Here is a 27,954-nt window from a genome sequence, read left to right on the forward strand (position 1 = left end):
TATCCATGATCTTATATGGGAGAATGAGTTCTTTTTTCTCCTTGACACAGCATATTTTGAAAACTCAGTTTTTTGAAAATATGTGTATGGTCAATTACAATTATTGTAATAAGGTATTCTTTTTAAAAATTTCTAATGTTTATTTATTTTTGAGAGAGAAAGAGCATGAGCAGGCGAGGAGCAGAGAGAGAGGGAGACACAGAATCTGAAGCAGGCTGCAGGCTTTGAGCTGTCAGCACAGAATCCAACACTGGGCTTGAACCCACAAACTGTGAGATCAGGACCTGAGCCACATATGGACTCTTAACGCACTGAGTCACCCAGTGACCCAGGTGCCCCATAAGAAGGTATTCTTGATCACAAGAAAGGAACATGATCTATGTGGAGAAAAGAAGATCAAATTAATTTGCGGGCCAGTTACAGGATAGTTAATTAGGACATGAGTTAATTAGATCCATCTTAAATGGAAGGGGAAATCTTGTTAAGCCAAGTTGTAAAAGCATCAGGTTAGGTTGTTGTATTTGTTTTAAGTATGGAATCATCGATTGGATTCCTCTGACCCTTTTAAAAAGTATTAAAGCTGTCATCTTGTAAAATGCCTTAAAATAAGTCAGATAGGCACACGTCGTGGAAAGAATACAAGCTTTATAATTAGATCTGAGTCTCAGTCTTGGCAACACCACTTACTGGTTATCATTGGACAATGGATTTGAATTCTCTTTGTGCCAATTTTCTCATCTGTGTAATTGAGTAACTATTACAATGGGTGATGGAAAGGTCAAAAGTGAATGTATTCAAAAGCACTTAGTATGGTAGTTGATGTGGAATACCTAATGGCAACAGTTCATATTTAGTGAGAGCTATATCATGTGTTTACTTGTTTATTTCTCTTATTGATCCTAAGGATCTGTTATCACTCCATTACACAGGTAAGGAAACTGAGACACAGTTAAGTATTTTACTCAAGGTCATAGAGCCAGTAAGTGGTAGTACTGGGATTTGAACCCAGTGTGGTCTGGACTGGAAGCCGATATCCTTAACTACTCTACAATACTTCCTCTTGCTAGGGATAAATGTTAGCTTTTTCTCCTTTTCTCTTTTACCTACAAACTATAAAATTCAGAAAGTAGATTAGGGACCATGTCTTGTCTTCTTTTATATTAATTTTAGTTTCTGACAGTGTTTGTCTATTAACTGACACATACCAGTAAAGTAGGGAGAGAAGATAAGAAAGCAGGGCAAGAAGAATTCAGGTGTGAGGCTGATCTTTAGGTCTTCTTTGTCTTTCTTGTTGTGGACCCAGGGTCTGAGATCTAAATTTCCTTTCTAATAGTCACCGTCTTTAAACATGTATAGTTTGGCTTATATCAAGTCTTGGCACATTTTTAAATAGTGAAGGAATAACTTCCTTTTATTAATATGGAGCTGGATGAAGAGAGTTTAACTTTCTGCCTTCCAATAATACCATGTATTCATTTAGTAGAGATATGGATTTGCTATTGTTTAATTAGTCTTCACTGATTGGGGGGCTGTTAAAACGGTGGCTAATGTTGCATATTGTCCCTTGAGACTTTCATTTTGCATTGATTCTCAGACTTGTTGCAAATATGAGATCCATTGTTTTTATTTTACCATTTTCATTTCCAGAGCACATTTTCTAATTTCAGAAGCTTTCATTTTAAAGTGTTTTGAGTCAGTTTAATAAGAACCTTAACTAAATTGCACTTGCACATGAGCTGTGGAGTTTCAACTAGATGGGGCAATGTGTCAATTTGAAATAAAATGGTAGGCTTTTCATAGAGCCTACAACATTTGGTGACCTTGGTCCTCTGAAGACATTAGATTTCCTCAACTGATACATTTGTGTTTGGCACTGGGGAAATGAACACATTTGGAAATGAATCTTTTCTGATATATTTTTTCCAGTTATTTCTACATAGCTTTGCAGGCTCAGATCTGATTTTATTGACATTATATAAGTTCCCCCAAAAGACAGAAGAAACGATGAAAATTTTATTTACTTGGTTATTACTCTGATGACCATGGTTTGGAAGACTTAAATTAGGATAGAGATAAGTTCTAAAATATTGATTCTGGTAAATCATCACTAGCAGTAATTAAGTGTTCAGAGTTTCCTGGTAGTTTGGTTTTATAATACAAGCCTTCCAGGTGAGAAGGCAAGAAGAAATGAGGGTCCAGAGCAACCGGGTGGCTCGGTTAAGCATCTGAGTTTGGCTAAGGTCATGATTTCAGGGTTCATGGGTTTGAGCACTGCATCTGGCTCCATTGTGTGGGTACGGAGCCTGCTTGGTATTTTCGATGTCTCTTCTCTCTCTGCCCTCACGACTTTGTGCTCTCTCTCTCAAAATAAATAAATAAGCTTAAAAAAAAGAAATGAGGGGCCTCTCACTTTTATTAAGTTCACTTAGCTCATATTACTGTGATCAAAATAGACAAGAGATAGCGAAAAACAAAACAAAACAAAAACAAAGACATTGGCTCTTCTGAGCTAAGGACTGCTACTAATTACCCTCTTAAGTCCCCCCAATAAAATGGCATTAATGTTGTTCATTATGTACATGGACGTTTGCGTTGTGTTTAGGGAAACAAAACTTTTTTGCCCATAGGACAAATTAACGAAATGGCTTCCTGATGAGAAGAAAAAACAAGTGAGTGTAGGGATTTCAGAGGATCACAAGACACTAGTGAATATATTGAGACTCTGGAAAGCCATATTTCTCCCATTTGTTCAGGCATTTAGCAGAAGTGATAGGTGCAATGAAGACAGAAGCAGGTGTAAACAGGAGTATAATGGATAGCTATTTACAAATGTCTTCCATTTATAAATTAGCTTGACATGAGACATGCATGATATGACTTACTGAATAAAGTCATATTATCTTCCATGGGAATCAGATAAAATCAGCTCAAATAAAATTTTTAAAAAAGGAGAAGCATATTAATATATCAATGTTTAAGCAAAATGCATAAACAGGAATAGGAGTCAAATTACTAGTGTTGGACATTGAATTAATGACAATATGTAGCTATAGTGGTATAAAAGAGAGGAAGTGTAGTACAGTGGAAAGGGTATTAGGTTTAAAGTCTGTTATTCTAGGTCCAATTCAAATTCTTTCTCTCTTTATCTTTCTAATCGTTGGAGACATTCCTGAATATATCTGAGTCTATGTTTCCTCATATTAAAAATGTGAACATAATAATATACTTAATAAAAATAATAAATATCATATAGTGTTATTTAGTTGTATATTAGATGAGTTAACACATGAGAGTCTTTGTAGTAATGATCTTTAATAAATAGCAGTTCTCTTTTTCTCCTTCCCACTGGTTAGAATGCATAGCATTAGGTATGAGCAGATTCATTTTGTAATGAAAATGGTGTGTCGATAAGGGTAGAACCTCAATCATGATCTTGCCTATGCTATTATTAGAAATCACATCTAAGAAAAAACAATAAATTGTGATGAATCTTCTTAGTGCTATCATCGGTTTTAGCGTAATTGCTCATTAAGCCTTTAAAATTATTAGACCTTGTTCTTTAAAAAGCCTTTCCTGAAGTGCAATGAGGCTGCTTATTCATGTCAAATGATTTACAGTGATATTCTTTGTAATTACAGATGTTACAGCTTCATTTGCATAGTTGAGATCATTAGCTGCAATATGCAGCCAGGGTTCACCGTGTCATGAAGTGGCTCCAGCGTATCCCTGGGAATTAAATGTGCTTTTGGAACCAGTGTTAGAAGTGGCAAAGAGAACAATGTTGGGCTAGCCTTATATTAAATCTTAGCTATATATAAGAAATATTAGTGTTTAAACAGAGCATGGGTCTCAGAATCAAGCATTTTTTATTTTGTGACTGGGACACTATGGTATCTTCCTGCTCAGAAAGAGAGAAGAGGGTGCATAAGAGAACCAGTGTTTAGTTAAGGCAAATGCTATAGTAAGTACTATGTTAAATAATTTTCTCTTTTTCAATGTAAAAACCATAGCAGCTGATCGCTTAGCTATTTATCTGATCCTGTTATTCAATGATGCTTTTAAGAGACTTTATATCCTCATTTATAATTTTTAATGAAAACTGCCATGGTAAATGGGGCAGTACATACACTGACTATTGAGAACCTCTCTGAATCACAGAGTGGGGAAATAAATCAAACTTGGGTCAAATAAAAATATAAACCATACTTTTTTGTATATAGGGAAAGTATAAAAAGAAAAAAATCAGTTTCTAGTGTAATAAATGTTAATAACATATTATTTACCATACTGCATAAAATGATATTTTCAGGATAATGTATACTGAAATATATAAATATCTGTTTCTTCTATTCAATATGTAACCATCTAGAATATATATATATATATATATACTATATATATATATATATACTAACCATCTAGAATATATATATATATATATACTTCTTCTGTATAGAGATGAATCAATACCAGAAAAAGCCTCACTATTTGGGAAAAACAAAGGATTTTATCAGGAAAAAGATGTGATCTGAACCTGAGAATATGAATAATTACACGGTATTTAAATCTCAATATATGTTATAAACAATGAGTTACTTTATTATATGCCTTCTGATATATACACTGAAGGATCACAGAATCATTTTGTAGTTTTCCTGACCAGAGTGTGTGATCTTAATGTAGTAATGAAGAAATGATTAGACAAACCATTTGAACATCAATTTTAAAACAACTGTTGTATTCTTTTGAAAAACAAGGAAATACTTTTCTAGATTAAAAAAATTATATGACAGCTTCTACTTCTGCCATGAAGGAGTAAAAGGACTGGATTTAATTTCCTGTCTTAAATAATTAGCAAACTTGACAAAATCTATGAACCAACTCTTTTCAGACATTAAACAACAGAACCCATTGGATCATGATCCCTGAAGGGAAGCAAATGAGTTGAGCCTGATGACCATGCTGGCTTTTTGCCCGGGGGCACATCCCCAAACAGACAGCAGAGAGAGATGTTCCAAGTGTTTCATAATGTTCTACTGGGTTGATGAGATGGAGATCAGGGGTCAGGGACTTCGAAGCTGCTGGAAGTTACAGAGTAGAATTCTGGAAAGGAGGAATTTATACAGGAAAAGAGCTCCACAAATCTGAAGATGGATTTCTATAAATTTTGCTGAATATGGGGAAATCAGTCCATCAAATGAAAGCTCCAAGAATTTGGAAAATTGAGTAACTGGGAAACTCTGAGCTGAATGGAACCCAGAACTCCTGCAGGAATGGAAATCATTTGATTTTTCCACCAGCCTGAAGAAAGAGCCCTTGTTGATGGTTTGCAGACATTCAGTAAAAACCCCATATGAGCCCTGCTTCAATAGTGGGGATAATCTACTCCTAAAGAATACTGTATAAGTACCTTCAAAAAGCTTAAAACAATCCTTGAGCCCTTCAGACTAAACTGCAAATAACTTGATTGCCTATCAGAAAAGCCCAAACTCTTTAAATAAATACAACACAATCCATGAACTAATAACATAAAATTTATTGTCTAGCATCTAATGAAAATATCACTGGACATACTAAAAAGCAGGGAGAAATTAATCAGGAGAAAAGTCAGTTAATAGGAACAGACTCAGAAATAATGCAGACAGTAGAATTAGAATGCATATTAAAAGAGAAATTATAAACATTTTCAAGAATTTAAAAGAAAACATGAATAGAGGAAGGATAGTAAAGGTACACACACACAGAGACATCAAATAAAATGAAAACTCAACAGTAGATTAGACTCTGAAGAAAAAAAAATCTGCACTTCACAGACTAGACACTTCAGAACAAATCATCAATAAACCTAAAGACAGAAATATAAACTTCCCAAAATTAAGCCCATAGAAAGAGACCACAAGGGAATATCAGTGAGTTCTTAGATAAATAATCTAAATATATGTAATTTGACTCCACAAATGATACAAGAGAAAGAAACATGAAAAATATTTGGAGAAATAATAAAAAAAATCTTTGCAAATTTGATGAACACTGTAAACTCACAGGTGTAAGATATTCAATAAGCTTCAAGCAGGATAAACATGATGAAAACCACATCTTGACACATTTAAAAAAATTATAATCAGAAAATCTTAAAAAAAGCAAGAGAAAAGGACACATTACATACAAAGGGACAAAGAATTACAACAGACATTGTATAAGATACTATGCAAGCCAGAAGACAATAAACCCCAAGAAAATATCTTTCTTCCTTCTTTCTTTCTTTCTTTCTTTCTTTCTTTCTTTCTTTCTTTCTTTCATTCTTTCTTTTTTTTTGGTTCTATTTTATTTTCCAAGTAATACTGGTTAAACGCACCTACTTTGAAGCCCACAGTTTAGCACTCTTATTTGTATGGTTTTAAAAGTTATAGCACAATATCTTTACATTAAGGATTGGAGAAAAAGATTCACTCAAAACAAAACCTGACATATACATATTTTTCTTTGTACTTTATTTTAAATATATTAATTTTTAAATGATGCTCCTCTTTTCTACATATGGTGGTAAAATACTAATGTAACTTTTTACCAAAAAAAGTTGAAGACAGATATAAAGGAATTTTCCCAATTGGAAATGGCCCTTCAATTGCCATTAAATAAAATTTCTCAATCAACTTACCAAGAAAAAGAATCAGTAGTTGCCACTATAAGCAAAAACATAAAGTACTAGAGTATCACCTACATTGCTCCTTACAACACATACTTTGAAAGAATCAGAGATACTTTATAGAAGTTTAGTTGGTTTTGAAAAGGTACATGGGTGTGCTTTTTTTTATGTTCTTGAAATGTCACCACCTCTGTTTCTGTTGCCGAGATGACATCTGTGACTATCAGTATAGACAAGAAGTTTGTTCGAACTAAAGAAGGACAGGGACGTCTGGGTGGCTCAGTCACTTAAGCATCTGACTTCCACACAGGTCACAATCTTGGGGTTCATGAGTTCATACCCCATGTCAGGCTCTGTGCTGACAGCTCAGAGCCTGGATCCTGCTTCAGAGTCTGTCTCCCTCTCTCTCTGCTTTGTCCCCACTTGTACTCTCTCTCTCTCTCTCTCAAAAATAAATAAAACATTTAAAAAAAGTAAAGAGGGCCAGAAACCAACATCTAACTGCACAGTAACAATGTATTTTTCTTCATGCAGCCTTGTGTTTACTATATATTCAATGTTATAACATGATTTATAATACATAAACTTGTCTTATAATGATTTCAGGTTTGATTTTATAACATGGAAAATATCTGAGAAAGAACATGACCTGGGAAAGAGAAAAGGGAGAAACCATTATCACGATGAAAATACATTCATACCCAGCTGTACCATAAGAATATAATCCATTGAAGTTTCCAGAAATAATACATCTGAAAGCTTCCCATGCACTTATGGGAAAGATCCCTCCTGTGTGGCATTAAATGGGGGAGGGATCAGCTTGTTTTAATAGAAACAGTTCACAACAGAAAAGATTTTAACTTTGGTCCATTTGTCTGTTAGCTTAAGGACAGTCACATTGCCCATCATCAATTCAAAAACCCAACACATAAATTAAAAAAATATATTCATTTGTTATTTCATTCTAAAACAGGCACAGGTACTCTGTTTTCATTCTCTGCCCTTTCAACTTGGGAATCGACTGTTGGTTTGGTCTCTAAACCATCAGCATCTTCGAAGGCTTCTCTGGCAGCCTCAACAGCATCTGCTTGGATGGGCTCTCTCTCCTCCTGGTTCATGATTTCAGGGGTCACTTGTTCCAAATTAGCTTCTAGAAGTTCAGTTTGTACTTCCCCTGGCATCTGATTTACCCATTCAACATTCAGCTGCTCCACAGATACTTCAGTACGTTCTTCAGTCTGAATTTGACCTGGTTCCAGATAACCGACCTGGACCTGCCCTGAAAGTTCACTCATCTGTGAATCATGCACTTGGCTGTCCTGGAGCAGATCGGGGTGGACCTGTTCCACAGTCACTTGTGCTGAATCCACACATTGAAAGCAGTGGTAACATATTCCCCTTCCCAGCTTGTTCTATAATAGTCATTAATCATGGGGTTCAGTTTGCATGCGTGTTTCTACTGAAATAACTCTGTTTACTAGACACTCTGAAATACTGTATTACCCAGATGCCTCTTTAATTCATTTCCTTGCATAAACCACAAGTCACATAGACTGCAATGGTGGGGTTTATCTCCAGTGTGTATTACAAAATGATCTTTGAACTGGTCCCTGTTGTTAAACACACTGTTACGGACCTGACATTGTTAAAGCATTTTCTTCCCTTTTTGTGTCCCCACTCCAGTTTGGCACACAGGTGACATTTGAGGATGCCATTTCTGGCAGATCGTTCATGACAATTTGGACATTCAGAAGGTGTTTCACCTGCATGTTTTCAGAGACGTTCTTTAAAATGTCCAAAGTGGTCACATTGTTTCTCATAGTATTGACACATGTGAAATTTTCCCCCAGTTCTTTGCTGCGTACTGGCTCCACCTTCTCTGAGGTGTTAACAGTTGAGTTGCTGTCTCCACATGCTCTCCCAGAGATACCTTTTATTGCATATTTCACACTCGAGGCTCTCAGTGGAGTGTGGTTTCAGTGTTCATTAAAATGGTAAAATGATTTTTGGGTCTGGGTGGCTCAGTTGGTTAAGCATCCAACTTCAGCTCAGGTCATGATCTCATGGTTTGTGAGTTCGAGCCCCAAATCGGGTTCTATGCAGACAGCTCAGAGCCTGGAGCCTGCTTCGTATTCTGTGTCACCCTCTCTCTCTGTTTCTCCCCCTGCTCATGCCTTGTCTCTCTCTCTTTCCTTCAAAAATAAATAAAAACATTAAAAAATTTTAAAAATGCTAAAATGGTTTAAATGAACAATTTAAATGAATCTCCCAAGGGATCGAGTCTTTCACATGTGACAGCTGAAATTCCACAATTTCCATACCTTCTACTGGTTTGCTTTTGGGGTCAGATGTACAGCCCTCTTCTTTAATCTGCTCTTTTCTATCACCCCGACGGTACTTTCATCATAATATCTGCCAACAGAGCTAGGGTGGAATCATCAGAAGAAGCTGTGCTCTGATGTACTTTATAGACTGCTTGGCAGAAGCCACTTCCTCCAACATTTCAATGCCTTCATGTTCCACCTCGATTGTGCCTTCGGCAGCCTCCAATTTCAATAGGTTCTGACTCTGCAGATGGCAAAGACTCAGTGATAACATTTGAAGTTTCTGCAATCTCTCTCTCTCTTTCTCTCTCTCTCTCTCTTTTGCCTCACTTTTTCCTGTGGTATTGTCCATTAGGGTTGCTTAGTTTTCTTTGTTCCTGACTTCAAAGGCTTTGATAGCTTCTAGTGTTTGTAGAAACTCTGCTGCTTTCTATACATCACGGGTCTCCTCTTCTCTTTGTATCATCAATTTTTCTGTATATGTGAACTCAATTAAATGATGGAGGCCATTTTACTAACAACTTTAACCTCCACTCAAGGTTCCTGAGCAAACTCCTGAAAGAATTTGTAGAAGAACTTACTGTAAGTAGCCAAAACGGCCTTGTGGACCTTAAAATCATGTCTGTCGGCAATCGGGGTGATGTTAGTAAACTGATCTTTGTCTCATTGTTCATTCAATTGGCCCAGGATCATTTTTTGATGTTCTGGAAACTCCTGAAGGTGTTGCATCATCTCTTGGGCCTCCATGGCCATCAGGTTGCTCTAGATCTTAATCTGCCCTCTCACCTCTAGGGCCCTCAGAGCTTCTTCCCTGCTCTCCCCTCTCTGGGCGAATCTGAATCTTACTGTTCCCTACCCCTAAACAGCTCCTTGCCCTCCATCACCTCCCAAGTGCCTGGGCCCTGCCTCTGCTGATCTGGCTGGGGCTGAAAATGTCTTTTAAAAATAAAAGCCAAGTATTTTTTTCAGAGGTGAGATAATTAAATGCCAGCAAAATTACACTAAAAGTTGTTAAGGAAAGTTTTTTAAATGCAAAAATACATATATAACAAATGAACTTGGAATTATGGAATGAAAAGAATCAGAAATAGTAATCTATTGGTAAATATGTTTTCACCTATTTGTTATATTTACATGTATAACTCACTGAATTGTTAGCTTCACAAAACATGTAGAAATAAACTTTATGATAGCAATCATACAGAGAATGAGATCCAACATTAAATGCAAAAATATTTACAAACACAAATATATATATATATATATATATATATATTCCAATTAGAGCGAAAATTCCAAAGGGAACCAGTTCCCATCATGGAACTTGCTTGCACCATGCAAACGCCCAATGCTGTGCTTCTGTGGATCCATCCCTCGAATGGGCCTGCCTCCATCCCAGTGCTGCAGGGCCCCTCCTGAAGGGGACCACCAAGGGCAAAGATAGCTAAGCCTAACCCTCCTGCCCCTTGCACCTTGTGGATCCACCCTGGATAATATGCCCTTTGCCAGATCCCATCGAAGCAGCACTACAAGCCTGTCAGTGTGCAAGCAGCCCAGACAGCGCCACACGACTCCACAGTGATGCTGCCCCTGGGAGAGGGGAAGATAAGGTACACACCAATCTGACTGTGGCTCCACTGATGGGCTGGGGGCAGACATTTGGTCTGACTGTGGTCCTGCCCACCAACAGAAGTTTCTCCAGACAGCACAGGGAAGTGCCCTGCAGTTTGGATCTACCACAGGGAATACCCAAAATGATGAAATGGAAGAATTCTCCTCAAAAGAAACTCCAGGAAGTGGCAACAGCTAACGAATTGATCAAAAATGACTTAAGCAATATAACGGAACAAGAATTTAGAATTATAGTCATAAAATTAATCGCTGGACTTGAAAAATGCACACAGGACAGCAGAGAATCTATTGCTACAGAGATCAAGGGACTAAAAAATAGTCATGAGGAGCTAAAAAATGCTATATATGAGGTGCAAAATAAACTGGAGGTGGCCATAGCACGGATTGAAGAGGCAGAGGAGACAATAGATGAGTTAGAAGATAAAGTTATGGAAAAAGAGGACGAAGAGAAAAAGAGATAAAAAAAAAAATCCAGATGTATGAGGGGAAAATTAGAGAACTCAGTGATGCAATCAAACTGAACAATATCCATATCATAGGAATTCCAGAAGAAGAAGAGAGAGTGAAAGGGGCTGAAGGTGTACTTTCACAAATCATAGCTGAGAACTTCCTTGATCTGGGGAAGGAAACAGGCATTGAAATCCAAGAGGCACAGAGAACTTCCTTCAGATGTAACTTGAATCGATCTTCTGCATGACATATCATAGTGAAACTGGCAAAATAGAAGGATAAAGAGAAAATTATGAAAGCAGCTAGGGATAAACATACTCTATCATATAAAGGGAGACTAATAAGACTAGTGACAGATCTGTCTACTGAAACTTGGCAGGCCAGAACGGAATGGCAGGAAATCTTCGATGGGATGAACAGAAAAAATATGCAACTGAGAATTCTTTATCCAGCAAGTCTGTCATTCAGAATAGAAGGAGAGATAAAGGTCTTCCCACACAAACAAAAACTGAAGGAATTCATCACCACTAAACCAGACCTATCAGAGATCCTAACGGGGTATCTGTGAGTGAAATGTTGCAAGGACCACAAAGTACTAGAGATATTAGTACAAGCATGTAACCTACAGACATCACAATGACTCTAACCCCATATCTTCCTATAATAACACTGAATGTAATTGCACTAAATGCTCCAACCAAAAGACATAGGGTATCTGAATGGATAAAAAAACAAGACCCATCTATTTGCTGTCTACAAGAGACTCATTTTAGACCTGAGGACACCTTCAGATTGAAAGTGAGGGGATGGAGAACTATCTATCATGCTACTGGAAGTAAAAAGAAAGCTGGAGTAGCCATACTTGTATCAGACAAACTAGACTTTAAATTAAAGGCTTTAACAAGACATGAAGAAGGGCATTATATAATAATTACAGGGTCTGTCCATCAGGAAGAGCTAACAATTAAAAGTGGCTATGGGCCGAATACAGGAGCCCCCAAATATATAAAACAATCACAAACATACGCAACCTTATTAATAAGAATGTGGTAATTGCAGGCGACTTCAATACCCCACTAACAACAATGGAAAGATCACCTAGACACAGGATCAATAAAGAAACAAGGGCCCTGAATGATACATTGGATCAGATGGACTTGACAGATATATTTAGAACTCTGCATCCCAAAGCAACAGAATATACTTTCTTCTCGAGTGCACATGGAAAATTCTCCAGGATAGATCACACACTGGGTCACAAAACAACCTTTCATAAGTATAAAAGAATTGAGATCATACCATGCACACTTTCAGACCACAATGCTATGAAACTTGAAATCAACCACAGGAAAAAGTCTGGAAAACCTCCAAAAGCATGGAGGTTAAAGAACACTGTACTAAAGAATGAATGGGTAAACCAGGCAATTAGAGAAGAAATTAAGAAACATATGGAAACAAATGAAAATGAAAATACAACAATCCAAACACTTTGGGATGCAGCTAAGGCAGTCCTGAGAGGAAAATATATTGCAAACCAGGCCTATCTCAAGAAACAAGAAAAATCCCAAATACAAAATCTAACAGCACACCTAAAGGAAATAGAAGCAGAACAGCAAAGACACCAAAACCCAGCAGAAGAAGAGAAATAATAAAGATCAGAAATAAACAACATAGAATCTAAAAAACCTGTAGAACAGATCAATGAACCCAAGAGTTGGTTTTTTGAAAAAATAAACAAAATTGATAAACCAGGCTTCTCAGAAATAAAAGGGAGATGACCCAAATAGATCACATCATGAATGAAAATGGAATCATTACAACCAGTCTCTGAGCAATACAAGCAGTTATCAGGGAATACTGTGTAAAATTATATGCCAACAAACTGGACAACCTGGAAGAAATGGACAAATTCCTAAGCACCCACACACTTCCAAACTCAAACAGGAAGAAAGAGAAAATTAGAACAGACCCCAAACCAGCAAAGAAATGGAATCAGTTATCAAAAATCTCCCAACAAATAAGTGTCCAGGACCAGATGGCTTCCCAGGGGAATTCTACCAGACATTTATTTATTTATTTTTTTAATGTTTATTTTTGAGAGAGAGAGTGAGACAGAGTGTGAACGGGGGAGGGTCAGAGAAGGAGGGAGACACAGAATCGGAAGCAGGCTCCAGGCTCTGAGCTGTCAGCACAGAGCCTGAAGCAGGGCTTGAACTCATGAACCACGAGATCATGACCTGAGCCAAAGTCGGATGCCCAACCGACCAAGCCACCCAGGCGCCCCTCTACCAGACATTTAAAGCAGAGATAATACCTATCCTTCTCAAGCTATTCCAAAAAATAGAAAGGGAAAGAAAACTTCCAGACTCATTTTATGAAGCCAGCATTACTTTGGTTCCTAAACCGGACAGAGACCCAGTAAAAAAAGAGAACTACAGGACAATATCCCTGATGAATATGGATGCAAAAATTCTCAAGAAGATACTAGCAAATCGAATTCAACAGCATATAAAAAGAATTATACACCATGATCAAGTGGGCTTCATTCCGGGGATGCAGAGCTGGTTCAATATTTGCAAATCAATCAATGTGATACATCACATTAATAAAAGAAAGATAAGGACCATTGATCCTGTCAATCGATGCAGGAAAAGCATTTGACAAAACTCAGCACCCTTTCTAAATAAAAACCCTCGAGAAAGTTGGGATAGAAGGAACATACTTAAAGATCATAAAAGCCATTTATGAAAAGCCCACCGCTAATATCATCCTCAATGGGGAAAAACTGAGAACTTTCTCCCTGAGACCAGGAACACAACAGGGATGTCCACTCTCACCGCTGTTGTTTAACATAGTGTTGGAAGTGCTACCATTAGCAATCAGAAAACAAAAGGAAATCAAAGGCATCAAAATTGGCAAAGATGAAGTCAAGCTTTCACTTTTTGCAGACACATGATATTATACATGGGAAACCCAATAGATTCCACCAAAAATCTGCTAGAACTGATACATGAATTCAGCAAAGTTGCAGGATACAAAATCAATGTACAGAAATCAGTTGCATTCTTATACACTAACAATGAAGCAACAGAAAGACAAATAAATAAACTGTTCCCATTCACAATTGCACCAAGAAGCATAAAGTACCTAGGAATAAATCTAACCAAAGATGTACAAGACCTGTATGCTGAAAACTATAGAAAGCTTATGAAGGAAATTGAAGAAGATAGAAAGAAATGGAAAAACATTCCGTGCTCATGGATTGGAAGAATAACCTTGTTAAAATGTCAATACTACCCAAAGCTGTCTACACATTCAATGCAATCTCAATCAAAATTGCACCAGAATTCTTCTCAAAGCTAGAAAAAGCAATTGTAAAAATTGTGTGGAATCACAAAAGGCCTGAATGGCCAAAGTAATTTTGAAGAAGACCAAAGCAGGAGGCATCACAATCCCAGACGTCAGCCTCTACTACAAAGCTGTCATCATCAAGATAGCATGGTATTGGCACAAAAACAGACACATAGACCAATGGAATGGAATAGAGACTCCAGAATTGGACCCATAAAAGTATGGCCAAATAATCTTTGACAAAGCAAGAAAGAATATCCAATGGAAAAAGGACAGTGTCTTTAACAAATGGTGCTGGGAGAACTGGACAGCAACATGCAGAATGATGAAACTAGACCACTTTCTTACATCATTCACAAAAATAAACTCAAAACGGATAAAGGACCTGAATGTGAGACAGAAAACCATGAAAACCCTAGAGGATAAAGCAGGATAAAACCTTTGTGACCTCAGCCATAGCAATTTCTTACTTGACACATCTCCAAAGGCAAGAGAATTAAAAGCAAAAATGAACCTTTGGGACCTCATGAAGACAAAAAGCTTCTGCACAGCAAAGGAAACAGTCAACAAAACTAAAAGGCAACCAATGGAAAGGGATAAGATATTTGCAAATGACACATTGGACAAAGGGCTAGTATCCAAAATCTATAAAGCGCGCACCAAACTCCACACCCAAAAAATAAATAATCCGGTGAAGAAATGGGCAGAAAACATGAATAGACACTTCTCTAAAGAAGACATCCAGGGGCACCTGGTGGCTCAGTCGGTTAAGCGTCTGACTTCGGCTCAGGTCATGATCTCATGGTTCATGAGTTCAAGTCCCACGTAGGGCTTTGTACTGACAGCTCAGAGCCTAGAGCCTGCTTCAGATTCTGTGTCTCCTTCTCTCTCTCTCTGTTCCCCCTATGCCCGCACTCTCTCTCTCTCTCTCTCTCTCTCTCTCTCTCTCAAAAAGTAAATAAAGATTAAAAAATTAAAAAAAAAATAAAAGACATCCAGATGGCCAACAGGCACATGAAAAGATGCTCAGCGTTGCTCCTCATCAGGGAAATACGAATGAAAATCACACTCAGATACCACCTCATGCCAGTCAGAGGGGCTAAAATGAACAAATCAGGACACTATAGATGCTGATGAGGATGTGGAGAAACGGGAACCCTCTTGCCCTGTTGGTGGGAAGGCAAACTGGTGCAGCTGCTCTGCAAAACAGTGTCGAGTTTCCTCAAAAAATTAGAAATAGATCGCCCCTATGACCCAGCAATAGAACCGCTAGGAATTTGCCCAAGGGATACAGGAGTACTGATGCATTGGGGCACTTGTACCCCAATGTTTATAGCTGCACTCTCAACCATAGCCAAATTGTGGAAAAAGCCTAAATGTCCATCAACTGATGAATGGATAAAGAAATTGTGGTTTGTATACACAATGGAATACTACATGGCCATGAGAAAGAATGAAATATGGCCTTTTGTAGCAATGTGGATGAAACTGGAGAGTGTTATGCTAAGTGAAATAAGTCAGGAAGAGAAAGACAGATACCATATGTTTTCACTCTTATGTGGATCCTGAGAAACTTAATGGAAGACCAAGGAGGAGGGGAAGGAGGGGGGAAAAGTTACAGAGTGGGAAGGAGGCAAACCATAAGAGATTCTTAAAAACTGAGAATAGGGGCGCCTGGGTGGCGTAGTCGGTTAAGCGTCCGACTTCAGCCAGGTCACGATCTCGCGGTCCGTGAGTTCGAGCCCCGCGTCGGGCTCTGGGCTGATGGCTCAGAGCCTGGAGCCTGTTTCCGATTCTGTGTCTCCCTCTCTCTCTGCCCCTCCCCCGTTCATGCTCTGTCACTCTGTGTCCCAAAAATAAATAAACGTTGAAAAAAAAATTAAAAAAAAAAACAAAACAACTGAGAATAAACTGAGGGTTGATGGGGGTGGGAGTGGGATAGAGGGGAAAGTGGGTGATAGGCATTGAGGAGAGCACCTGTTGGGATGAGCACTGGGTGTTGTGTGGAAACCAATTCGACAATAAATTTCATATTAAAAAAAATAAAAGGTAGAGATTGTTAGTTTGCAGAAACAAAGAAAACCCAGCTTAAATAATATACAGATAAATAGGTGGCACCTGGGTGGCTCAGTGTGTCAAGTGTTCGATTATTGATTTCCACTCATGTCATGATATCACATTGGTGAGATGAAGCCTCAGGTCAGGCTCTGCTCTGAGAATGGGGCTTGCTTAGGATTCTTCACCCCTACTTCCACCCCACCCCCCCAAAAAAAGACAGAGATTGAGGCACCTGAGTGGCTCAGTTGGTTAAGTCTCTGACTTGGTCTCAGGTCATGATCTCACAGTTCATGGGTTCAGTCCCTATGTCAGGTTCTGTGCTGACAGTTCTGAACTTGGAGTTTGCTTCAGAGTCTGAGTCTCGCTCTCTCTCGGCCCCTCCCCTGCTCACTCTGTGTCTGTCTCTCTCTCAAAAATAAAAAAAAAAAGAAACATTCTTAAAAAGATACAGATAAAAAATGTTTGTAAAAGATACATTATGCAAATACTGATTATAAAACAGGCACAGTGGATATATTAATTTCAGACCATGTAAACTTTAGAATAAGGCATATTATAAGAGATCGAGATGTTTTATAATGACAACAGTTTCAATTTATAAAAAATATAACCACATGAAATAGTATGAACTGAATTACAGGTTTAACAACATATGAAGAAAAACTATCAGAGAAAGTGGAAAGAAATATGGATAAGTTCATGATTATATTTGAAGACGGCAGTGATCCTTTTTAATAAATGATAGAATAAGTAGAAAGACAGCCAGTAGGAATATGGAAGACCTGAACAGGACAATCAGTATACTCAGCCTAAGTGACAGTTACATAGAATGCTATAGCAACAACTGCACTGCATAGTCCTTTCAGATCCACACAGAACATTGATCAAGATGGACCATCTCTTGGTGTATCAAACAAGTCTCATTAAATTTAAAAAGACTGAGATCACACAGATTATATTCCCTGGCCACAATAAAACACACCATTTGGTGTGTAACACCAAATATTTATAAATCAAAGAATATGCAGCCAAGTAACCCATAGGTCACAAAAGAAATCAAAAGAAAAATTAGAAATATTTCATATTGAATGAAAATGAAAACACTACATATCAGAATTCCTAGGATGCAGCTAAATTGTGCTGTATGGAAATTCATGTCTTTAAATGTATTTATTAGGAAATAGTTCCAAAATCCATTCTCTACATTTTCCTCATAGGGACTTTGGGAAATAATACAGTTAGCATAATCCACCATATTAACCATCTAAAGAAAAACCACATGCTCATATCAAGTGCTGAAGGAATGTAACTTGAAAAAATTCAACATCACTTAATAATTTTCAGCATACTAGGAATAGAAGGGAACTTCCTCAGTCTGATAAAGATCATCTAAGAAAAGACCACAACTAACATCATGCCTAATGGCATTAACCTCATGCTTTCCCACGGGTAAATGTCTACCCTTACCATGCGTCTTCAACATCCTACTAGAAGTCCTACCCAGCAAAATAAGGAAAAACAAAGAAACAGACAGACATACAAAACCCCAATCCAGATTGGAAAATAAATAAATAAAACTGCTCCTATTCACAGACAAGATGATTATTTATGTAGAATATCCCAAACAATCTACAAAAATATTCCTAGAACTAACAAGTGAGTTCAGTAATATTGTAGGATAAAAGGTGAATACATTAAAAAGTTGTACATTTGTTCAAAAAAAAGCAATGAAAACCTTGAAACCAAAATTTGCCAAGGATGCCATTCACAATAGTTATAAAAAAAAGATAAGGAAGGGACCTTTTTGCTAAAACCTACAAAACAGAGATGAAAGAAATAAAAGATCTAAAGAACTGCAGAGATATACCATGTAAATGGATTGGAAGTTTCAACATATATGTCACATTTTTCCAAATTGATCTGTCATTATCAGTATCATCTCGTAGATACAGACCTATGATCTATCCAGATGATTCCAACATTTTATGAAAAAGAGATGGCATCTGAATAGCCAGACCTATTTTAAAAAGGATAAAGTTGGAGAAATCACAGTACTCAGTATTTTTTTCCCTTTTACTTATTAAAAATAATTTTTTTAGAGTTTATTTTTGAGAGTATGTTGGGGGAGGGACAGAGAGACTAGAGCTGGTGGGGGGATAGAGAATCCAAAGTGCTCTCCGCCCTTACAGCATTGAGCCTGATGTGGGGCTTGAACTTACAAACTGTGAAATCATGACCTGAGACAGAGTCAGATGCTCAACCGACTGAGCCACCCAAGAGCCCCCATAGTACTCAATATTAAGTCTTTCTAAAAAAAAATTTAATGTTTATTTTTGAGAGAGAGAGAGAGTGAGCACGAGCAGGGGAGGGGCAGAGAGAGACACACACACACAGTATCTGAAGCAGGTTCCAGGCTCTGAGTTGTGAGTACAAAGCCCCACCAGGGCTAGAATTCATGAACCGTGAGATTGTGACCTAAGGCAAAGTCAGTCAGTCAACTGACTGAGCCATCCAGGTGTCCCCCATAGTACTCATTATTAAGTCTTAATATAAAGGTATAGCAGTCAATACAGAGTGATATTGATAGCGGGCAGATACAAAGGTCAGTGGATACAGAATATTTCAGAAATAGACCCACGAAAATATGACTCATTTTTTTTTGACAATGGTACAAAGAGAATTCAATGGAGAAAAAATAGTGGTTTTCAACAAATGGTTTTGGAACAACTGGATATTCATAACAACAACAAAAAAGAAGACAAAAGGAGAGAGACCTTTGTTAAAGTTAAAATGGACCATAGATCTAAACATAAAATGTAAAACTATAATGGTTTTATTTTTATTTTAATTCCAAAAGAAATTATAGGAGAAAATCTTTGTGATCTGAGGTTGGGCAAAGATTTCTTAGATATGGGACCAAAAGCACAATCCATAAAAGAAAAAAAAAAGTGCTGAATTAAATTTCATTAAAATTAAAATATTTTGCTCTGGGAAATACATTGGTAAGAAGATGAAAAATCAAGCTACAAACTGGGAGAAAATATTTGTGAATCACATATCTGGTAAGGGACTTGGATCTAGAATATATAGAGTCTCAAAACCCAAAAATAAGAAAGTAACATACAAGTGAAGAAAACGGGCTAAAGACTTGAAAAGACCCTTTGCCCCGCAGAGGATATATGGATGACAATAAGCTTTAAAAAAATATGGCTTAACTTCACTAGGCGGGAAAATGCAAACACCAAATTTGGTCGCTAGAAGTGGGATTCAGCTAAACAAATAATTGACTCTGGGATCCGGAAATGGGTAGCACGGAAACCCATTGGAGGCCCAAAAGATGTTTCCACTGTGTTCTTCAGTGGAAAATTATTTGATAAAAGTGTTGTGATAACATACAAGCAGATAATGTGCCTGATGTGCATGTGGTTTTAAGTGAACAGGTTAGGAACAGAATGTCACTTATGCACCTTGGTTCTTTTTAGCTTCCTTTGGCCAAGGTTCTACTGGGAAGAAAGGATCTTAGAAAAGAACCAGGAAGTTTGCAAGAAGGGATGGAAGAGAACAGAAGGAATCGAGAAATTCTAGGACTTGAATGGTGGAGAGGTGAAGTTGTGTTTTTTCTCCAACTAGTTAAAAAAGAGGAGAAACAGAAATGCTTTAAGCAATAAGGGCTCATTGGGGTTCAGCCTTGGGACAAAGACCAGATCAAGAGTGTGCCATGTTATCTATTGTTAAAACCTCTACATGGACAAAGTGTACTGCAGGGGGAAGTTTATTCTTTTAGTTTTATAAAATCGGCTGGTGGACAAAGATTAAGGGACTGGTCTAGTAGAATCCAGACAAACTAAAACTACCAGTTGTGAATGTAGAAAGATGTATATCACAAAAATAATGGTGGTGTGATTACTGACACATGAAGCTGGTTATAATATTGTAATAAAAAGTTTTTAAATGACTGTTGATGCCAAAAGAGTTGCCAACTTGGATTAAAAGCAGCTGTGACTCCCAAAGCTATTTCTGGCAGTGGGTAGACTGAGAAAGCTGCCCAGCCCCAAAGAGCTGCATATTCTCCTACACCTTCTTCATGTGTGGCCAAGGACGATATTGGAAAAGGGAGCACCTCTGAGGAGTAACCAAGGACTATGGGAAAACATAGGTTGGGGAGCTAATCCCAAATAACAAAACCTGGCCTTAAGAATATGTCTTTTCCCCAAGATACAGGTTTATCGCAACTTAGTCCCATAAGGCTTCAGCATTGCTTTCAACCAATGACTGTTATGCCTTCCAGTTATTCTCTTTGTTAAATAGCAACATCTGTTATCATTACCCTGTCCCCATCCCACCATTGTATGTTGGATGTGTGTAGGGAAGATATATTCTGTTTTATTTTGTTGTTGTTTATGGGTGTCTGAGTCAGGAGGCCTTAAATCTGGTATAGAGGCTAGAACAAGATCCTGGATTTCCAACCTGGTTGGAAAAACATTTAGAGTCTCATTCATTTTGTGTGAATAAAAGAGGTATGCAAATATTTGTGACCAGAAAGGTGATTGTGCTAGACTGAATCATTTGGATAAAGGAAATATGTGTTATCTTCTCTGAAGACCTTGGGAATGGCCATGTGACTTGCTTTGGCCAATGGTGTATGAGTTGATGTTTATGTTAATACTTGCTTCCTGAACCTATCTTGTTTTTTCTTTCTGTTTACAGACCATCATGTTTCAGACAGGGTCTCTTTCAGGTTGGGTCCTCGAATGAGAAAATTTGTGGTAGTTGACCTATAACCAATGATACGTAATGCAAACATAGAATAAATTGTTCCCATAGCACATTGATACTTTGAGGTTGTTTGTTGCCATGGTCTAAACTAGTGAAAACTGACTAGTGTCCTCTCTTAATTAACAATGCCATCATACACCAGATCTTGCAAGCAAGAAATCTCTTATTTCACTTGACTCCTTTCTCTGTCTTACAATTTCCCCCCTTGCTTCAAATCCATTCCATCTAATTTTAATTTCTTTAAAATTTTAGAGTCTAACTAATTCTCTACTCTCCATACTAGTAATAGTAATATTTATCCCGGCTAAAAGGTGAAAAGGTCAAATTTTCCCTCAACATTAAGTGTAACCCTCTTGAATTGGTTTATACTATTTCTTTCTCATTCTCCTTCTCCTTTTCCTTAGCTATCCAATCTAAACTTTTACCTCTCCCTCATGGTCTTCCAAGTTCTATCATATTTTATCAAATGCATACTTTTTATTTATTTTATGCTTTCTGCTCTGGACACCCCCACTGGTTCCAAATGTTATCCCATCCCACTCATATGTGATTAACTCATTTACTTATTCTCTCTCCTCTTAGATATCACTTGCTCTGGGCCCCCTTCCTTGACCTAGTACTAAAGCTTGGTTTCTTGCTCTCCTCTGATGTGGAATTATCTCTGTATGCTTACTTCATCTTCATGGGAATACCCATAATAATGTACTGGAAAAAATGTCCTATAACATACTGAGTTTTCTTTAGTTTTCTTTTTCTTTCTTTCTCCTTCCTTCCTTCCTTCCTTCCTTCCTTCCTTCCTTCCTTCCTTTCATCTTTCTCTTGAGAGGGAGAGGGGCAGAGAGAAAGGGAGAGAGATTCCCAAGCAGCCTCTGTGCTGTCAGTGCAGAGCCCCACGTGGGGTTTGAACTCACAAACCATGAGCCCAAACCAAGAGTCGGAAGCTTTACTGACTGAGCCACCCAGGCACCCCAAGGAACTCAGTTTTCTAATTGTCTCTACTCTTGGCTATATAAACCCCTTGATCTCAAAGACTTTTGGTTGCCAACACTCAGTATGACTTGGCCTCCTAAATATTTGCAAGATGAACACATTATCAGGCTGAATTCTGTTAAGAAAGATATTTGAGACAGAAGGAATAAAACCTTGATATTTTAGAATTTTGATTTCATGTTCCACATGTGAATTATTTACATACTTTGTGAATCTTTTGCAACAAAAATTTAAATCTAGGCTCACTTTACACCAGCACCTACCAATGCTTAGGTGCCATTTTGTCCTACAGTCATTGTAGATTTAGATATAGAGATGAACAGACCTTGGAAGCACCATGGAGTATAAGACTCTTATTGTTAATATGAGGCAATTACTAACACAGTTAGTGGATAAAATGAGACAAAAATGCTTTGTACTATATACTATGCTTTTGAAACATCATATTGTTAAATGCAAAATTAGTTTGTATCAGGTGAATTCCAAAATCATATTAATCAAATTTGTGTTACATGAACCATATTTCCTTCTATTCTTGCAATAATTAATCATAATGAGGTCTCCTTCCACTTGTATTGTACTTATAATTTATGGAACACTTTTATGGACACAAGTTTGCCTAGTGACCCTTTGTAATAGGCAAGGATCATTACAGATAAGAAAATTTAGGCTCAAAGAGAAATCATAGAATGTTAGTAAGTAATGATGTAGGAAAACTCTCTTAGGTTGTTTTATACTTAATTCCAGGCTCCTTTTGCTGTATTCCTAAGCACATCTATAATCAAGAATTGACTCTTTGATAAAAGTTATATAAAAATGTATGTTAGAGTCCACTGCTTAAACAGGTCATGATGTAAATTTTGAGATTTCTGTTAACATTGTAGCTTATTAAGGCAGTGAACTAGAAGTTCTAATGGGTTCAGCAGTTCTCAAACCAATTTTGTTGTACCAGTTCAGGGACCTGTGTTTGCCTTACTTATGTAGGGTGAAATGCGGGACTTTAAAAAAAAGTTTATTTGTTTTGGAGACAGAGAGAGAGAGAGCGATCATGAGCAGGGGAGGGGCAGAGAGAGAGGGAGACACAGATTCCGAAGCAGGTTCCAGGCTCTGAGCTGTCAGCACAGAGCCCATTGCAGGGCTCAAACCCATGAACTGTGAGATAATGACCGGAGCTGAAGTCAGATGCTTAACTGACTGAGCCACCCAGGCATCCCTGAAATTCAAGACTTTTTAATAAATAAGATCACTGGATCAGATGAATTATATTCAACACTGCTTTTTTTGCTTTATACCTTTAAGGTCTTATGGAAATACCCATTCTTTATTCTTTAATCTACCTCTACCTTCTAGACAACTATGCGTATGGAATAAAAGATGACTTGCATGTTCCTAATACTCTTGCCAGTGCTGGTCATTTACATGGTATGGTGCTAGACAGTCAGCATTTCATTTTAGATTTTTGTGAGTGCCTTTAAAGCTCCTAGACACACCCACCCACACATACATGCATACACAGTGTGATCATACTGGCTTCCTTTTCATGAGGGTTTGAGAGAGGAAGACTACATAATAAACTCCATAATGGAGGAAATAGTGTCTTTTTATTCATTGTATTCCTGGCACAAATATGCCTTAATATACTATATTAATCAATGCAAATATGCAAAAGTAGACTTATCCCCTATTGTCAATACAAATCCTTTATGGCTTTCTCAGGAGAGAGAAGAACAAAATGCAACAGACCTCCTAAATGAACTGGATGTTAGAAGGATTAAATGGGTTAGGTATAAAAAATACTTCAGGTAATGCCTTGTGTATGCAGGATTGCTAGATTTAAAAATACAGGATGCCCAGTTAAATTTGAATTTCAGATTTTTTTATGTGCAGTTGGAGATACCTATACTAAACAGTTATTTATATGAAATGGAAGATATACTAAGAGTTACTTATTATTTACCTACCATTCTAATTTAAATGAGCATCCTGTATTTCATCTGGCAACCTGGGCATAGCTTAAGTGCTCAGTAAATGTTAAAGTTGCTGATGCTAGTACCAACTTGAAACTTGAATTTTATTCCCAAAACACTGCAGAACTAATGTGGTAAGAGATTCCTGCCCTTTTGCAGACCTTGTGAAGCAATTATCTTTGAACTACCTGGAGCCTCTGATCCTACTTCCCACTCTCCCTTGAAGTTCTCTGTCGCTGTGGCTTTTGTGACAGCACATTGTTTTGATTCTCTTTTGAGGCTCTTCCAGTCTCTAAGATGCTCAGGGTTCTTCTGTGTCATTGTTCTTTCTTTTCCCCAGCAACTGCTAACTGTAGGCATCGCCTGAGGCTTGAGCTTTGTTCTTTCCTTGTTTCCTTGCACCCCTTTCTCTTTGAGGAGCACAGCTTCCTGTCTTGTTTTAGTCATCTTTCTTATGTCATCTTGGGAGCTGTGTGTCACCTAAGCTCCAGCGCTGACCTCTTCCCTCTACTCTGCGCCCACATGTCCTGCGCACAGCTGGACATGTCCGTGGGCTTAACGCCAGGGACTTCTGACCCCGAGCTTCCCAAACCAAAGAGTCCATCCTGCATCTCGACACCTTCTCCTCCCAGTTTCCTGAGTTTAGGGATATGTCATTTTTGACTTCTCTTCGCTCTTTAATATTCAAAAGTAAGCAGCCTCAGTCTGTCTTGTTTCTTTGAGTAGTAGGATGAACAAAAAATGCATTGTAAAGATATAATGTAACTGTAGCTGCCTCTGCTTTCTCAGGTTTACATGTGAGTTTAGGGAGAGACTATGGGGGGAGGGTTGGTCCTTCTGTAAATATCTATACTGTGCCCTTTTATTTACAGAGATTTTTGGGTATGGACAGACAGAAACAAAGCTGTTGTGTCTGAAAGTTGGTGTGTATGAAGGGTGAGACCCAGAAAGATGGACCTTGATGTGAATGGGTCTTATTAATGGATGTGCTGGTGCAAATACAGGTCCAGGGCTTAGGAGCAAGTGGCAATTGACATTTTCTGGAAAATCGTAAAGGAATTGGAGATTAAATAGAGACTTAAGGGAGAAAGGAGTCTGAGCTCTGTGGTGGGAAGCTGGCGTCTCCAGAAAGAGGCTCTTAGGAAGAAGCTGCTGGTGTCTGTTTGCTGAATAACTTTCCAGACTGTGGATGTCCACTCATCAATGTAAATGCTTATGTATCAGCAGTGTATAGCATCCTTACTGCAAGCCTTTCGCAAAGTTTGTAAAACACAAAAATATGTGTATCTGTCAGTATGGAACAGGCGTAGAAAGGAGCCAAGGGTTCTGAGGAGGGGAAGAGATTTCCCCGAGAACAGCAGTGGAGCCAGACTTGGAAGCCTGTCTTCCCTTCCTTCTACCCACAGACCTCTTCGGTTTGGGTTCTGTGGACTCTGAGTCTGCAGTTCTCTTCCCAGCGAGCTGCGTGACTCTGCCTTGCATCCTTTGGTTTCTTTTACTACCACACAGAGACATTGATACAGTCGATTCCTGTTCTTCAATGTTACGAGTTTCTGTAACTTATGTGAGTCCAAGAACAGCTACCTGGTGAAAACTGTTTTCCTTCATTGTAGCCATGACTTTACTCTTTATCGCCAGCAGATGGGGCCAGGGAAAGGATTTTGCCAAGGTCCAAATGCTTAGTGAGGTTTCTTAAAGCCACCTGCTTCATCCCGTGTTCTCATCTAATCCTTACAACAGCCCTCTTAAGTAGGAGTTAAGTTCCCTGTTTTATGGATGGGAAAATTGAGGGTTAGTGGGTTAAGCAATGTGACCAAGACTGCATGAGCTACTAAGTAGCAGAACCAAGATTAGATCAGAAGTCTTTCTGACTCCAGCTCTCAGGCTCTTCTCTACTGTGTTGCTGAAATGCTTATTTCAGCTATGTTCCCTAGATACAAAGGTCTGGAGCTTTTTTGGAGATTGAAGGTGAGGTGATGATTAAGCAAATGAATCAGCAAAACACAAAGTGTAAGGATTTTTGCTGGAGTTGGGTAAGCACATGGGTGAATTGCAAAGCAGCAAAGAGCAGGGACTCTCTGTAAGCCCTTGCCTCTCTTAGCTCACAGAATTATTGTGAGAATCAAAAAAGAAATGGGCAAGTATAACGTGCTAAGTATGAGGTTTTATGGCTTTATTATTGTTTTTGAGATTATTCTCTGGGTTCCCATTTGTGTGGTGATTTCTTTTATAATTGAGCTTTTGAAAACAGTGATTAGCTTTCCCAGGGGAAGCATTGACTAACTTCCCAAACCTGACAGTTGCAGGCAGGTGCAATGCTCTGCTCTTAGGGCAGTGGCTGGAACGCTTGGAGGAGGTTCTGTGGAGACAGGTGGCATGGAGTGCTGACAGAACACGTGGGGCAAGTTCCCAGGGCAAGATGCATGCGTGTAGGTCTGCCTTGTAGGTAGCACATCTGTTTTTGAGATGACATTTGTGGTAATAGCAGGAGAGATGGTGACCACTGAGTTCCATCCTTGTCAAAATCCTGCAGCGTAGGCAGAACAAAATTGGGCAGCTTTGGGCATCACTGGATATTGTGCAAAGAGGTGCAGTTTGAAAGCATTAACCTTTTTTCTTTATAAGTGACATTTATTTTTTAAAAGCAAGGAAATTCATACCTATCAACTGAATGTCCCATTTTCCAATTGTCATTCCCCCACATCACTGTATTAAAAATTTGATAGGTATCTTTCTAGCATTTTAATCTATTTTCTTTCCCATCATAAGTCTATTGATACATATTAATAGAGTAAATAGATTTAAATGCCAGAAAAAACATATGTATTTACTATAACTTATTATGTATATATAAACACAAAAAATTGGACTCCTAGTATAACTGTTTTGATTTTTGTTTCCCTTATTCTCTTGTGAACATTTTTGTGTGTTAGTATGTTCAGCCCTGCCTCAGGATAAAAGCAATTTAAAAAGCTAATTTAGAAGTAGCAACAGAGATGGTACAAAGTAATATTTTTCAAGGGATGGGAGATAAAGAAGGGAAAGAAAATGAGGAGGAGAAATGGCCATTAAGAAACAGGATGGGTTGGGGGCGCCTGGGTGGCACAGTCGGTTAAGCATCCGACTTCAGCCAGGTCACGATCTCGCTGTCTGTGAGTTCGAGCCCCGCGTCAGGCTCTGGGCTGATGGCTCAGAGCCTGGAGCCTGTTTCTGATTCTGTGTCTCCCTCTCTGTCTGCCCCTCCCCCGTTCATGCTCTGTCTCTCTCTGTCCCAAAAATAAATAAACATTGAAAGAAAAAAAAAAATTAAAAAAAAAAAAGAAACAGGATGGGTTGAAGGAAGATGGCGGTGTAGGAGGACGCTGGGCTCACCGCGTCTTGCTGACCACTTAGATTCCAACCACTCTGCCTAAATAACCCAGAAAACTGCCAGAAGACTAGCAGAACAGACTCTCTGGAGCCAAGTATAGATGAGAGGCCCACAGAAGAGGGTAGGAAGGTCTGAGAGGCAGTGCGCACTACTCGGACAGGCTGGAGGGAGCCAGGGCAGTGGAGGGGCAGCCTGTCCGACAAGGCAGAGCCCCCGAGTCTGGCTTGCAAAAATGGAGGGGCTGGACTGCATGAATTCTGACAGCCTGTGGGACTTAACGTCTGGAATGTTACAAGTCAACAGCTCTGCTCTGAGAGCGGGAGGGCTGGAGGACAACAGGAGGGAGAGTTGTTGAGCCCCGGAGGACAGAGCTCAGCTTGGTGGGGAGCA

General features: G+C 38.4%; 1 pseudogene; it reads right to left on the bottom strand.

The window, feature by feature from the left end:
* Positions 1–7,605: 7,605 nt before the first annotated feature.
* Positions 7,606–9,717, bottom strand: LOC123602351 (annotated as a pseudogene).
* Positions 9,718–27,954: the final 18,237 nt, after the last annotated feature.

Source organism: Leopardus geoffroyi, chromosome D1, assembly GCF_018350155.1.
Source record: "Leopardus geoffroyi isolate Oge1 chromosome D1, O.geoffroyi_Oge1_pat1.0, whole genome shotgun sequence".
NCBI lineage: Eukaryota > Metazoa > Chordata > Mammalia > Carnivora > Felidae > Leopardus > Leopardus geoffroyi.